Source organism: Marmota monax, unplaced genomic scaffold (genome assembly GCF_021218885.2).
Source record: "Marmota monax isolate L192 unplaced genomic scaffold, Marmota_monax_Labrador192_F-V1.1 WCK01_AAM20220418_F8-fsc00100, whole genome shotgun sequence".
NCBI lineage: Eukaryota > Metazoa > Chordata > Mammalia > Rodentia > Sciuridae > Marmota > Marmota monax.
In genome coordinates this window covers 265,335-282,067 of record NW_026693872.1, presented here as the reverse complement: position 1 = coordinate 282,067, position 16,733 = coordinate 265,335, and the positions used below count along the sequence as shown (strand labels likewise).

Genomic DNA, 16,733 nt, shown 5'->3' with positions numbered 1-16,733 from the left:
GGGACCTTATCATGGTGTAATCTTCCTGAAAGGCTTGCTGTTGCTTGGGGATAGTTTTTTGTGTCTCTGGTTATGGAGATGTTTATCAACCAGACCTGTTAGAATCCAAGGTAACTGCAGGAGAAAATGACTCAGGAGACCTCAGGAGAGAAAGCAAAGATGCAAAATGAAGTCAGAGAAGGAAATAGTTTAGTTGGGTCAGTGCTGGGTCCACCTTTACAACTCCCATCCCGAGTTCGTGTGTGTGTGTGTGTGTGTGTGCGTGTGTGTGTGTGTGTGTTTGTGTTTTGCAGCTGAAGTCTCTTGCTGAAAGCTGGAGAAATGAGAATGAATGAAATCTTTCTATTGGGATTATTTCGTTCTGTCACCAATTAGTTATTTCACTCATTCATTCAGCACACATGCACTGAGAGCGTATTTTGTTCCAGGTATGTCCTAGGCACTGATTATTTACCAGTGGACAATCCAGATGCAGTTCTGCTGTCATGATCGGTTGCTTCTTCACAGTTCTAGTAAGAGCTCTGGACTGCCGAGATGGCTTTTCTGTTTCTTCCTGTTGCTCTCTGTGTTTGGCACATGGTGGGCTCTCAAAAAGACTGTCATGGCCTTGCTCCATAACAGTTAGATACATACAGACGGGAAGAAAAGTCAGGGTTGCTCCGACTTCAACAGTGAGACCATAATTTTAAAAGAGCACATATCTGCGCCTATGTGTATGGTGTATGTGCGTGCGCAGGGGGGCGGGGGGTGGGCGTAATCCTCCCGGAGCGCCGGGCACCGTGCCAGGCTGAGCTGCAGGAGGATGGCTCTCCTTTCCTCGCGCGCTCAGAACAGTCCAGGCAGTGGCTGGGCGCCTTAGGAAGGAGCACAGCCTCGCATCCGCCCGCAGGCGGACCCCTGCGCTGCTCCTCCTCGCAGCGGGCGGGACTGGCCCACTGTGCCGCCCAGAAGCCGCAGGCTCGGGAAGCCCTGAACGCTGGTGGATTGCGAGCCAAGGCGGCGGGTGGAGCCTGATCCACGATATCGCGGCCAATCGCGCGGCGCCGGGGGAGGAGCCCCGAAGGGGGAAAAAGAAAGTGCGGCGGAAAGTAAGAGGCTCATCGGGGAAGACGGCCGGGATCCAGGTCCCCTGGGCTTCGCTTTGGCCCCGAGCACGGAGAGAATCAGTGCAGGGAGACCCTCCACCCATTCCGCCCCTTTCGCTGTGCCCGCTCAGCTTCCCAAGAAAGGTGAGTCTCGCGCTGCAGTGAGGACTGGTTTCATTCTGCCGCAGAAACTCAGGGTAGATGGATTCTTAGAGATCGTCTCCTTCAATCCTCCTGTTTTACAGAAGGGAAAACTGAGACCCAGGGCGAGGCAGGGGCCAAGGTAGATCACTCAGTGCGGTGGCGGGGATTCGAACCCAGCAGTTCAGAGCCCCATCTTTGCTTGTGTAGAGATTAAGTAACGCAATCGTGGGATCCGTGCGTTTCTATGCCCATTCTCAGCCCTTTGCGGGATCTACTCCGGTCTTCCTGCGCCTTGCTTGCTCCAGCGCGCAAATGTAAGCGATGAGCACTGGAGGCTGTGTGTCCCAGCATGCCCATTCAGTGTCACGTCGCTCTCAACCCCGAGCTATGACAGCGTGGGTAAAGGCTGCCAGCAGCCTCACTCCCTCCTTTGCTGACCTGCTTTCTCGAAAAGATGCTCCTGCTGAGGATGTCCCACAGGCTCCAGGCGAAGTTGCCGGGAGAGGGGAAGGGACGCTGGATGCTGGTGACCTCCTATGGTACTTCCAGTTCTCTCCCCAGTCCCGGCAGGGAGCGGAACTGTTGGCCTTGTGGAGAATGAGATGTCCCTCCTTAAGGAACTGACTTCAAGGAACCATATCGTCCCTCCCTTTCCAGTTTGAAGTACTGGGAAGAAATCAGGAGGCTAGAGTTAGAGAAAAATCAAAACCACAAAAACAAACTTCTGCTATTTCCTTAAAGATCCCATTCCCAACCTGTCTTTCCTTCATCCCTGGTTGTGCAATTGTGAACCAGGACACCAGGGGAAGCATTTTCCTGCTCTGCTGTCAGATCCCAGGGTTAGTTACCATCTGTAAAAAGAGGATTTGCCTGGTTTCCAGTTCTGCCATGTGTTAGCTGTCTGAACTTGGGTAAATTAGTCCATCTTTCTAATACTATTTTTCCCCACTCACCAAAATGGAGATTATAGTGGTCACCTTAGGGTAGTTGGGAGGATGAAATGGGGCAGGCAATTCAAGTTACATTTTGTTTTTAGCACAGTGGCTGACCTGGTACCTGGTCTGTTTGAAACTGATGATAACTATTATAAATATTCTTGAATAATAATCCTGGAGACATTGAGTTTTGAGACTGCTTTCTTATTACACTGAAGTGACTTTTTGTTTTTTAAATATGGAAATGTGATGTTTTCTTCTTCGGAGTTTGAACAGTTCTGTTAAAGTACATCTTTCACGTGTGACTTGGATCATGGATGCTTGATGTGGAATATAAAATTGATATTTCTTAGTGATATGAATTTTCTACTAGTTTTTAGGTCAAGGCTCAGGCCTGTGAACTGCCTTGATCTGAGGCATCTTTCATTGACAACGAGGGGCTTTAATTTAATGAGGGATAAAAAAGACCAGAGGAGGAAGTTGGAAGTCACAGCTGTAATAGACTGTGCTAAGCCTTCTATTCCTGCTCTCTTAGATCAGTCAAGCAACTTTATGTTATTCAGCTAATATTTGTGCAGGGATGCTACTAAATTCATTCTCTTTTAGAGACTAACTTGCTTTATTTAAACACAAACACACACAGGCCTACACTGGTCTTCCTGTATTATTGCTATTTTAAAATTAAATAGCTTCTTTCATACATCTGTACCCTGCTCATGACAGTTGTTTTTATTTGATTCACACAATAATTCAGTTCTATCTACAGGCCATGTCATAAGTCCCTGACTTTGGTATTTATAGTTGGTTGCCCTTCACAGTTCAAAATATTTCTATGCAGTATTGATGAGTACCTGAGAATGGGTGTGGTACATCTTGAGAGAAGGTAAGAGTCCAGTGGTACCCACTCAGGTACCTCCCACACCAAACATTTGCAGAGGATGGAATCTCTTGCTTCCGTCAGCTTGTTCCGTGTGCATGCATTGTGATGAGCTGGTGGGGATACATCTGAATGTGTGCCTGAGAGACCAGGGACTTGTGAGGAAAAGCAAGATGTTCAAAATAAGGTCAGAAGAAGGGGATGGAAGGGAGATTGAAAACAAATTTCTTTTGGATCTGATTCTTTGAAGAAAGGAAATCCAGTTATCCTTACTCCTTATACATATTATTATTTGTTGCTAGCAAAACCATATGTATATATAGAACTTTAACATTTCCAAAGTACATTCCACATATATTACCTTCCTTGTTATTTGCAATAGCCCTGGAGAAGGACACAGCAGGCATATTAAGGACAAGGCACCCATGTTTTGTGATAAAACCTACTTGATTTCAAATTCTAGCTGTGGTACCAAAGTAGCTGGGTGATATTAGCAACTTATTTTACTATTTAGGGCTTCTATTTTACCCAACTCTAAAGTTGGATAAATTGCTTACTCTAAGAATTTATGTGAAGATTAAATTCAGTGAAATAATGTCAAATATGAGGTGCTCATTAAATGACACCTCTTCTTAGCTAGTCTCCATTTACTGAAAACTGGAATGAGACTCAAAAATGATAGGCTGCCATGGGTCACCTTGATGGGAAATTCACTTTTTAGCTTCTAGTTTTCCTATAACACCCTGCTACATGTCCAATGAGATCTTGTCCACCGCGCGGCCAGCACGCTGGTTTCATACAAGAGGTTCATAGCATAGAAGTTAACTAGTGAGATCAAAATAAACAACCAGACTCAATTACCTTTTTCTATGACCAGGTCCGAGACGGCTCCCCCTCTAGCTCTCGCCTAGAACCACCCGGTGGGGCAGCAAGGCTTACTCAGGACTAGCAGGAGAGAGAGAGAGGGGGGTGAACCAGAACTCCAGGGAGTGGCCTTTTATTGGGGAACAAGAAATTCAGGGGAAAATTCCATCCAATGAAGGTTGAGGGGGGCAGCATTCCAAGGTCAGGGTTAGTGATTGGTCTCAATGTCAATGGTCAGTCACACCCCCACACAAACAGGCTCTCGAACCTGGAGAGGGTGGGGATTAGCTCCTACACAGTTTGGCCAGAACGCCTCACACCCAATCAGGGAGGTGCCCAATCACGTGCGAGAATGGCTTCCCACAATCTTGAGTACTTTACTTTAATTGTTAGGTTACCTTATCTGGCTGGTGATTTCAGGGCATCCTTTTTTTGTCACAGAGTAGATATTTCCTTGCTAAGAGTACAATCCTTCAACATGACTTTGTAGAATTTAGTGGAGCCGACTCTCAGGAGAGAGAGTTTAAAGTGATGATCTCTAAAGCAACTTTCTCATTTTCATTTGTTTGATGTGATGCCCCTTCAACTCTTAGGAGGAAGGATTACTATGAATACATAAAGTTCAGAATGATGTCTGATTTTTCTTCCTGTCCTGGGTGGTTTCTTCCCTCTGCAATCCTGTAATAGTTCAAAGACTGGTATTGAGAAACAAATGCCATGCATGGCCATAGCATCATTCAGCTCTTTCACAAATTCCATGGATAAAGAGTGGAATAGAGAGAACAATATGCAAATTTGAAAAAAAAAGCATTCTTTCCTGTTGATGTTAATCATTTGTTTGGAATCTCAGTCCTCCTTGCGGAAACTTATGGCTACAGACTTCAGTAGGAAGATGAGCTGTTCTGTTTCTGGTCCAGGCAGTGGGGCCATTTATCTATAGAGACTCCTCACAGGTCATCAGGTTTGTCTCCGTTATAGCAAGCAGACAGGCTTGCAAATGCAGTCCTGGGAGAAATGTTTTGTTCCTTGCTTTTGGCATTTGGGAACATTTATTTATTTGCTTTTGCCAAGAAGTAGGTACATCTTACCTGGTGTTGTTAGGAAAGCAGAATGTGACTGGAGGAAATTGGAGGAGGAGACAGGGGGAAAGAGAGGTTATCTCCAGTGTACATACAGTTTCATTTGTTGCTCAACTTCATTGGGCTTTTGCTGGAGACACAGATGTAGGTTCTGTTGAGTCACTGTTGCCTTGCCTGTGAAATATTAAAGAGAGCCACCTACTGTGCTCTTTGCCCATTTTGGAAATTGCTCTGTGGGGAAAGAAAAACCACCAACGAATAAGAAGGTTACAAAACATTTGGTGTCTGACATTTTGGGGGATAAACTCAGGTTAACTTTTCATTTGCTCATTTTTATAAAACTTGGAGTGCATTGTTTATGCTGATGGGATAGATAGGGTGCCTTTCTAGTTTGCATTTATTTTAACTTTCTCAGCTGAAGCGCGTTGAGTTCTCAACTCTGGCAGGTACCCGAGGCACTCTTCTAAAGGAATTATTCTCAGGCTCTGCAGTTAGGAAGTAGGAATGCTGGTGCCTCCTTAGAATCTTCAGTCTCTGTCTTTTCCAAAAGTCAGCATCTTTTCCATAGGAAGAATTTAATAAACACTAATTCTTTCTTCTGCCAGAAATTCCTTCAATTTATTAGTCTGTTAAATTATGGTCATCAAAATTTAATAGCTATTCTTTATTGAACTCCATCATGTTTGTGTTGAATGGTTTACATACATCATCTTATTCAATCCTTGCAATACTTCTGTTTTTTTTTATTTTAATTTTAATTTTTTTTTTAGGAAACTGATGCTTATAGAAGTTAAGTAGCATGACCTATGTCACATAGCACAACCAAAGTATGATGCTGAGAATCATCAGTACATTTCGTTTTAGAACTAGGAAGAAACTGAAATTGTCCTTTCTCTGGACTAGATCAGAGGACCTGGGTTAAGACTTCTGGCCCATGCCATCCGCATCCTGCCATTCTAGTCCTGGAATTACTTTACCTGTGACTGAGGAATCTCTATTTTGAGGCCTAAAATGTGAGAGAGCTGAACTGGATGATCTCTAAGGTTATTCTGCTGCAGAGCATTGTGTAGTTTTCTTTAAGATTCCTTTCAACCAAAATTCTGCAATCACATCTCTCTGCAAAAGTCAAAGTAAAAGGGGGAAATGGGACTAAAGAGGAAATACCCTTGTTTTTTTGCCCCGGAGATGTATTTTCAAGCCAAACAGACCAAAGCAAGGGAAATTAGCATCCGTTGGTGCATGTACTCTTGTCATTTCATTTCAACACAGACATATCTTTCACATAAATATCATTGTCTGCCTTTTCCTGATGAAAGAACTGAGGCTCAGAGCAACATACAGACTTGCTCAAGTTTATGCAATTAGTAAAGATTAGAACCTGTGTGTGCTTGAGTGCATAACCCTTTGGTTCATTGTATTGTATTTTCTGGCCACCATATCTGAGGACTTGTATAACTACAAGCATAAATGCCCCCTCCCTGCATTCTTATGCCATATCAGGCTGTATCTTTTCTTCTCCTCTTTCCTTCCAGACATGCTGCTCAAATTCTTTCTTGTTTTTTCTTAATTTATGGAACTGTCTTAAATGCTTATAACATCTTCTATCTCTGGGATGATATTTGTGTGTGTGTGTGTGTGTGTGTGCAAGTAGTTTGTTCAGGTCCTTGATTGGCGCCTAAGTAGCTGAGGACATGGTTTATCCTGTCCTGTGTCCAGCACAGTGCCTTGCACATACAAAGTACAAAACAGAATTGATAATGGATTCTTCCTAGGTCAGATCGGCCTCTGTCAGATAGGCCCAGAATTAGTTTTCTGATTTTTCCCTCTCTATTATATCATAACACTAATTTTCTTAAAGGTTGACTCAATATACAAATAAGATAATTTTAATTTCCTTTAATTTGCTGTTCACAAAATCAGACACATGATAAGGAGTTATAGAATCTAATAAGATTGGACATTGCTGGCTCAATGATGGAAAAACACATTTATAACCTAATAATAAAGGATGTTTTGCAGCAAACACAGTGAAGGATGACACTGAAGTGCATGCTTGCATATTTGACAGTAAGGCCAATGTTAAGTGTCATAAATAAATTACCTGGAGAAAGTAGGAAGTTTCCATAGAAAAGAGCAGCTGCAAAAAGCTTCAATCTCAAGACTTCTAAAAGTAGTGAAGAATTCATTTTACTTGATATAATTGGCATCAGGTGAACATAAGGACAGATAACGTCTGATTTCAAGATTATGCCCCGTAGGTGCTTGTGGCTCCCACCTGTCTGGCAATAAGTATTTATGATTACACTGGCTTCCTCCTTTACCACTCAATTCTAAAGGCAAAATAAAAGAGAACCAGTGATTTTATAAATTCTGATATCTGCAATTTTTTTTTAAAATCAGCAGAATAGTTCCTTAAACTAGTATCATTAGATGTTACAGTGACTTAAAATTGTGGCTCTGTGACATAGTTGGCTTTGACATCCTACTAACTAACCTCCCTGGGCTTGACTTTGGAAACATTATTTGGTCTGTCTCTGCCTTATTTTTAGCACCTGTAAAATGAGGATAATAAAATCCATTTCATCAGGCTTTTGGTAAGTGTCAGTCTAAATTATAACATTTGTTAAAAGCCTGGTGCTGGGGGATTTAAAACTTTATTATGATTAACAGCAATGATAATAATTCTATTGCAGGTCCAAATGGATACTGGCTTAGAGAATAAAAGGCCTAGTTCAAATAATAATAGTTTTTATTTATATAGAACTTGAAACCTTCAAAATCTCAAAATGCTTGCTATTATATACGCATGCACACTTTAAAAATATTACTTCATACTTTGTTATTCAGAGAGACTAAATATTTGTAGCAGGACTGAGTCTTAGACCCTGTCTTTCTAACACCAAGTTGGCATGGTCTAAGACCATGAATTTTCCCTCAGCCATTCAACTCACCAGCCCTGGTTCTGGTTGGTTGCATTTTTCTCTGGGCCTTCCTCACCTGTGAAATGAGGATGTGGACAGGATTCTTTCTCAGATAGTTGCTATGAATACATGACTGCTGAGCTCTATCTTAGGAGATACCATGCAAGACTGAGAGCAGAACTTCATTCCTTCCACATCCACACGTCATGGCATGTGGAACCAGACATTGTAAGTCACAGATGCCTGGCAGTATCATTGGCTTCAGTGAGAATCACAGCTGAACACTGCATCAAGAGTCAGATGGGTAAAGATATCTTATCTGCCTTAGTGATGTGATTCTGCCACATTTCTCTAACCTGCAGAGCCCCCCACCCACTCTGGAATCCAGATTTGGGGATGGGAAGAGAAAATAGACAGCTGGGTTAGGAGTACATTTATGGTTTTGGAAATAAAAGTGAAAATTTTGAAAAAATAAAACAAGCTCTGTGTCACCATTAATCATAAAAGGATAAAATCTTTGGCTTTTATTTGGATTTCAGCATTATGAGTACAAATTTTCTGCTTTATTCTTCTGATTTTTTAGTGCCCATGGAAGAAGCTTGGCTTTCATTGAAATATAGGAGGTCTTTCACTTTATAGAAATGATAGAGACTCAAGAATCATAGTACATAGTAAATATTACTTTTCTAGAAGATTTGATCTCAGTTTTCCAATTACAGAGATGATGGGGACAGGGGACTGAATGATGGTGATAGTAGGTAGTAAAAAACCGCTTGGCTCTGAATTTGGGATTGGATTTGAATCCTAGATACTGCTTGCTTAGGCTCTCCAGCCTTATTCCCCTCAACTGTAAAATGGTAATAAGCATGTCCTATTTATCTCCCAGATATATAGATTAGACTGAGATTTCTTATGATGTTTAATTACTTTATTTAGTCTATTGTTTATTTTTTATTTCATGCCCACTAGAATACAAAATCTACAAGTCAGAGATATTTGATGTCTTTACTAATGTATCCCAGGTGCCTAGAATAGTGCCTAGCAAATGGCAGATATCTAATGGATGAGTTGATGAATAAATAAATGTATGGGTAGATATAAGAATGATTAATTATCCTCAAGAAGTAGAAATAAATACATGGAACTGGTTAAAGAAATAATTTACATTGATGATACTGAAATATAATTTGATAGGTATACTTATAGACACTTTTGTATATAACCTTATACATATACAAATGTGTATATAGGTATATGTGTGCATATATGTGAAATGTTTAATTTTGTACATTTAGAATATTGAAATGATAATATGTGTACATGTATACATATGTGTGTGTATGTGTGTGTGTGTGTGTGTGTCTTTTGGAGTTATCTGAAACTGCCTTAAGAAACAGAAATGCTGAAGTGATTGTTTATTGTTTAAATGCTATAGTTGTTGTTTAGAGAGTTTGGGAGGAAGGAAATATTTGTATGTATATTTTCTGTTTATATATAATATGGATAGACAGGTAAAGAGAAGAAAAACAAGTGATTTCATGATTAAGAAATGGAAGACTGATTGAAACAACCAACATTGAAGGGATATGTATTTTAGATAGGGTGTTCAGGAAAGGCTATCTTAGAAGGTGACAATTGAATGAGGAGAAAAGCCTGCAAAAGAGCCAGGGTGGACCTGAGGTCATGTCTGAGGTGGCTGGGTCTGGCTAAGAGGGTCAGAAGACTGGTAATAAGGGCCTGTGACAGGTGGGGGCTAGATCAGACTGGCCTTGCTGGCCAAGGTGAGGAGTCTGGATTTTGCATAATGTGTGACAGGCTGTCCCTGAGAGCACAGAAGCAGGATGGTGACCAGATTTAACACATCTGGAGCCTTGAACAGAGTGAAGGAAAATGGAGGAGCTTGTTTATAAGAAGGGGAGACGAACGGCTCTGATCTCCTATGGGCTGCTATGAACAGATGAGAAAGACATCTTGGTTTCATTGATGTGTCATTCATAGCCTCTTGTTCCCCTTAGACTATCTCAAAGGGGAAAAAAATAGGGAAATAGGAAAAACTGGATTCTTTTGATTTTTCTGAAATGAGACTGTTCTTATTTCCAAATGCAATGAGTAGTGGAAGGAAATGTATGCACTATTGCTCAATTCAATTCAGCTGGAAATTTCACAGTTCCTGTGTAGGTGTTTTATGTAATCAGTCCCCCAAAACATTGGACCTAGTTATTTCCTTATAAAACTTCAGCTACCAGTTTCTGAAATCTGAAGAGTGAGCAAATTTAATTCCATATAAGATCAATTTCTTCTTTCTGGCTCTACACATTTAAATGGTATCTAACCCTTCAATAAGTTGCTTGTAGGCCATCTCTCCATGAACTATTTATTGGTCTATGCACATATATTCAGTCTCATATGTGGCCCTTCATAATGGGAGTGAAAAATAACTTGACTGCCACAGTCTGGCTGGGCACAAATGCCGCAGTCTGGCTGGGCACACAATCACGAGCCACCACACAGCTTGTAGATTCAAACAGCAACTCTTTATTCCCGAACTCACACCAGCCGTCTACAATCACGTTCTGGGGAAATCCACGTTCTCTGCCCAAATCCACGTTCTCTGGGCTTCTATCTCCAAAATATACTGTCTGAATCCCGTGAGAACTCAAGGGGAACTCAGGCAGCAGGATACGCCCTATTCCCAGCAGGAATAATCTTAAACCTTAAACCTGGAACCTAAACTGGGAATGCCCTAAACCCAATTATGTTAAACCGGGAACACCCTAATCCGCCCTGGTCCTTGAGCAAGGTCACCTACATTCAATGTCACTGCAACATGTCAGCAACATGGGGTACGCTGGCAAGGAAATTGTCATACCTACTTGGCTAATGGCTCCCAGCATCTCCTCCCTTCTGATTAATTAAACAACAAGCAATGTGGCTTAAGGACCGTGCCTGGTAGGTTGTCCAATTCAACATATGGTTCTTACCCGTCATCAGAAAACTGACCTTTAGGCGTCAGCCTCCTGTCTTAGAGTGAGGTTAATGTGGCTTATGGACCGTGCCTGGTAGGTTGTCCAATTCAACATATGGTTCTTACCCGTCATCGGAAAACTGACCTTTAGGCATCAGCCTCCTGTCTTAGGTTGATACCACTGCAATTGGATCATACCCGTCACTGACTACCGGTCCAGCATACAGCCATACTTGTGGATAGGTCTATGCACCAGTGGGGGGGTGAGGTTCTTTGCCTCACCTCTGTTGGCCCCCAAATTTGGCCTTGGTGCCAGTGGGGGAGTGAGGTTAATGTGGCTTATGGACCGTGCCTGGTAGGTTGTCCAATTCAACATATGGTTCTTACCCGTCATCGGAAAACTGACCTTTAGGCGTCAGCCTCCTGTCTTAGGTTGATACCACTGCAATTGGATCATACCCGTCACTGACTACCGGTCCAGCATACGCCATTGGCCCCCAAATTTTAGACCATCACTAGCAGAAGGGAGGATACAGAAATGCCACGACACCAAGCCAATTGACGGCTCCTTGGGAAAAATTGCATCACTGGTGACACCATCAGCAAAGATATGTCAGCACTACCACAATTAACATGGGGTGCGCTGGCAAGGAAATAAAAATTGCATCACTGGTTAATCACTGTCGCAGATGTAAGAATGGCCAAGCTGGAGCTCTGGATATCAGCTGTTATGGATTTGAGTCAAATCATCTTCTTCTCGATCTGTAGAAATTGTTTTAGTTAATCTCTCTGGAATCCAAATCGGCTGCTGTTCTCCCTGTGGAAACACACAAACAAAACCCCAACTCCAGACAATCACTGGGTCAGGACCTTTCCATTGTCCTGTTAGAATATCTTTCCAAAGTACCTTAGGCTTATGTACATTTTTTGGACACATATGCCTTTCTGCAGCACTAAGTCCTGATGAATCCAAATTTAAAAAGTTTAGAGTAAAAAGGGTTATTTTAAGGTTAACTTTGGGGGATATATACCCCTTTCCAATTCCCTCTTTTTGCTTTAATAAGTATATGTCTGTATCTAATAGTTGTCTTAGCTTTTTGCATTTTCTATCTGTGTAATACCTTACTTGACATTTTCAACCATTTTTTCTTATTTCTATCTTCTAATTTTTTTCTAAGGTTTTTATATTTACCCTTAGTTGCTTATTTTCTCTCCTAGTTTTCTTTTTTTTTTCTATTTTGTGGGTTTAAAATTCTTGTCTTCCTACATCTTTTCTATCTTTTTACATCTTCTTTATCTTTTTTCTTTTAACTTTCTATACTTCTGTCTTTAAAGTTTTTCACTTTAAATTTTTAATCTTCTTTATCTAAATATCTTTTATCCTATTATCTTCCCATTTTTTTTTAAGTAATGCTTTTAAGATTAACTAGGCTTCGAATGATGCAATAAAGCAATCTTTTTTCCGCCATGAAGGTATCTCAACCACCTTCAATTTAACCTTTTAAAGCCTTTTAATTATCATCTATACTGTACTTTTAAATGTACTTTTTCACCACCTACAACTTCACTCTTTTAAACGAGGCTTAGATTCTGTTTAAATCGCTTTAATGTTAGTTTACATGGCTGCCCTTCAACCAAAGGCTTTTTTTTTTTAACTCCATTGAGAAGCTTTGTCTCAATCTGCCATGTACAAATACCTTTTTCTTCTTTCTTCCTTTCTCAAGCTTTTAAAGTAAGTCTAGTTTCCTCAAAATCTTTTAAAATGGCATTTTACAACTTTTTACTTTACCACAGAGATTATCTCATCTAGAAACATTTTTTTTCTTTTAACCTTTTATATTAAAATATATTTCCACATCTTGAATCTTTTTTTATCTCTTTTTTAACCGTTAACCCTTTTTATAAATTCATATTTTGAAACAACTCTTATAAAATTTCTGATTTAGACAAATTACTCCACTTTAATAAGGTGAAAGACTTTCATGTTTTTTATGATACTATAATACTATAATTGAAACCCAACTGAAAATTTTTCTACTCTTTGTATATAAATTACACCTGATAGAATCTGAACTCTTAGTAACCTTGTTTCAGCAAAGACACAGACCAAAGCAATATTAAACCTTTTTCCATTTACCAGTTTATGAAAACACACATAATGTTTAAATATATTACCTTATGGAACTTAATAAGTAAAGAGTACTTGATTTCATATTTAGTGGCTGATATTTTAACACTTTAGCTTTGTAAATTAATCAGATGTCTGTAAAAACCAAGATCTTAGACAAATGTAGTAAACAGAACTAGCATCTCTTTCTTGTTGAAGAAAAATCTTTCTACAGGATACCATGATGGTCCCATTGATATACTTAATAACTCGTCTTTAAAAAGCCATTTGCTACATTTTTGTATTTTATCAACATATGCCTTAACTGTTCTTGGTCTTACTGGGGTGCCTCCTTTCTCTAACAATTTCTCTTCCTCGGAGGCGAACAACTTCAAACCTTGAGTCAACCATTTTCCCCAGTTTGCCTGAGAAAGTTCTAGGAACAGGCAACTTGAAATAAAAACAAAATAAATCAAAACAATAACACATTGTTTTTTGAAATGTTCACCCATTCTATCTCTCTTCCTCAAGGGTGAGAAATTTCACTTACCTCTAGGCTTCAGAAGTTCCCCGCACGGGACGCCAAATGCCACAGTCTGGCTGGGCACAAATGCCGCAGTCTGGCTGGGCACACAATCACGAGCCACCACACAGCTTGTAGATTCAAACAGCAACTCTTTATTCCTGAACTCACACCAGCCGTCTACAATCACGTTCTGGGGAAATCCACGTTCTCTGCCCAAATCCACGTTCTCTGGGCTTCTATCTCCAAAATATACTGTCTGAATCCTGTGAGAACTCAAGGGGAACTCAGGCAGCAGGATACGCCCTATTCCCAGCAGGAATAATCTTAAACCTTAAACCTGGAACCTAAACTGGGAATGCCCTAAACCCAATTATGTTAAACCAGGAACACCCTAATCCGCCCTGGTCCTTGAGCAAGGTTACCTACATTCAATGTCACTGCAACATGTCAGCAACATGGGGTACGCTGGCAAGGAAATTGTCATACCTACTTGGCTAATGGCTCCCAGCACTTGACAACATATGACAAACACCATTTCAAGTGCTTTATGTATATTAGCTTTGAAGTCTCAGGACAATCCTATGAGGTAGGTACAGTTGAAACCAACATATTAGAGAAGAGGAAACTGAGGCCCAAAAGCTGGAGTCCCCCAGTAGCAAAGCCCGCATTTGAACTTGAGCAAGCTAAATCATTATGCCATTCTGCTCTTTGATTGTAAGAAGTGACCCTGCATATTTATTCACCTCTCTTTGTCCCACTTACTTCATAGTGCATTATTTGAAGGAATAGTTCAATAAGTGTATTTAATCAGTGAATGAGCATGTGCCCTTTAGTCTCAGGTGGTATCATTTTATAAGCATTTAGTGGTAAAAGCATGGGCTTTCTACTGAGACAACCTGGGCAGGCAAATGCCTCTCCCTACTTTTGGGATGTGGTCAAATTACTTAACATCTCAACCTGCTTCCTCATCTGTGTTCTTGGCAGAGAGAGAGGGCTGTTGTGAGGATTAAATAAAATATGCATATAAAGTACTTAGCACAGTGCCTGGAACATAATTAGTACTCAGTCCATTTGAGCCCTTTTTATTACTTTTTTGAACTAAAATAACCTCCCCAAACATGCTTATAGTTATATACGCAGGCAGTTTTTCTAGTTGTGCTTGTTTTATTAACTTGCCTTTAAAAATCAAAGCCAAAGATCCAATCATAATCAGTGATGTTAATTTTGTTCCAGGGCCCATTCTGGCACATTGCCCAAAGCAAAGCATGCACTGTGGATGCTAAAAGGCCCTCTTATAGGAAGAACAGCCAGTCCTGGGTAACTGCATGGGAGCAAAAGGTGTTGTGAGATCATTTACCCATATACCTTTTGTCTCTTCCCTCCAAACATCTGATACACCTGCAGGCAGCACTTGCAATCCTGCCCATTCATCTCCCCAGCCCATCTGCCTGGCTGGAAAGTTATTTTGTATTCCAGCATTGGCCCCCGAGCATCCTGGGTGACAAGAAAAATGCAGGAGAATACCAACATTTTGCCCCAGATAACACTAAATAAGGCTAATTCACAGAACTGGCTGTAAGTTTAGGACCAAATATTGATCGAAGGCTTCTTGTGACCCAGAGCTGTGCTGAGTGTGTTATTTTCATTATCTCATTTAATCATTACTGCATCCCTATGCAAATTTTAAATTTTAGTTGTAAATTTAATTTACAACTAAAGAAAAACAGAAGTGCCAGGGTTGTTGCCTCCATGAGTGCATTGGGGGCTGTGATGATAAAATCAAATATTTTTTTTCTGTCTTGCCACATTTTTCTTCCAAAACAAATTGTGCAGGGTTGCAGTACCTTTGGAATCTCCAGGGACCTCCCCTTCAGTGAAGACATGTTTGGCAGAGAAATGAGACAAAGGTTGTATGAGGGAGTCCAGAAACTTCATTCCATTTGACAGTTTGTTTTGCTCTGGAAGAAGCTAGTAACAATGAACTGAGTCCTGTATGCATTTGTTTCCTTCTTTGTAAGAAATCACTGAGGTGCTTATTTATGGTCTTACTTCATTTTCTGCTGTTTAACAAAATACCTGGGACTGGGTAACTGATGAAGAATGGAGGTCATTTCTAATAGTTCTGGAGGCTGGGAAGTCCAAGGTCAAGTGACTCTCATCTGGAAAGGCCATCTTACTGCATTATCCCAAGGCAGTTGGTGGAAAGACAAGAAAGCACACATATTCTCAAAAGAAAAGGGGCTGAACTGACATTTTTATCAGGAACCCACTCCCTGGATAACTAATCCACTCCCACTGTGAGGGCATTAGTCCTCTGAAGGGCAAGGTACTCAGGACTTCATCACCTCTCAGCGGTCCCACCCTTCAGTGCTGTTGCCCCTGCGCTTGTACACATGCGAGAGGCACACAGAGAGATGGAGAGAGAGAGAGAGAGAGAGAGAGAGAGAATGGTGCCTGTTTCATAGTTGGAACTCATACATATTTTAAAATGTGTGCATGAGGAAATAAATATTCCTTGGGCTTTCTTTTTTTTCCCCCTCTGAGAATGGAAGGGGCTGTGGGATAATTAAAAATGGTGAAATTTTCAATGTACGCCTTTCTTTTTAAAGTTTTACTTTCAAAATTATCTCAGAAGGAGACTATTTTAAATTATGTGGCATTACTTAATCTTGGTTATTCAGGACAGTTTGTTGGAGTGGACTGTAATTCCTTTAGAATTTATTGAGGTGAGATCATTTACCCATATACCAAATGGCTGCAGACTGGTATACTTTTACATTTATGCAATCTGATTTTCACAAATTTTCTTTTCTTCTCTTTCTTACCGTCTGCTAGTTCTTGCTTTCAGCTCACCTTTTTCTAGCAGTTTTCTCCCCACTCCCTGTATAGGGAATGGTTTCTACTTTACTGTAGACTAGGAATCCAGGCAACAAATTTGCTAGAACTATGTGTGTGATAAGAATAAAAGGTGTTGAAAGTAGACTACAGAGATTCTTCTCTGAGTGAGGGGAACAGCAAGGTGTGGTGGTAGCTCTAAAACCTGTCTTCATATAAATCAGGTGATATCTTACGTTGTAGTGTTGGTTTTCAGTTACGTGTGTCAGTAAAAGGGACCAGTGACAGGGACAATTCCTTTGCTCTTTTGGACAGTAGCATTTTCTGAGAACTTTACATAGGTAAAGCATTGGTGAGATACAGAGATTAGAAAATCACACAAACCCAGCCTTTGC

General features: G+C 40.7%; 1 protein-coding gene across 6 annotated transcripts in view; it reads left to right on the top strand.

Annotated features, from left to right (window-relative positions):
* The first annotated feature begins 977 nt into the window (after window positions 1-977).
* Il1rap (interleukin 1 receptor accessory protein) overlaps window positions 978-16,733 on the top strand; it is a 139,506-nt gene continuing 123,750 nt past the window's right edge. Inside the window, exon 1 of one of the 6 annotated variants that reach the window (XM_058585053.1) lies at window positions 978-1,229. The gene's annotated coding sequence lies outside the window, so the exon portion shown is untranslated. The remainder of the gene's footprint in view (window positions 1,230-16,733) is intronic. The other 5 variants (XR_009228469.1, XR_009228470.1, XM_046462547.2 and 2 more) reach the window with 5 other exon arrangements.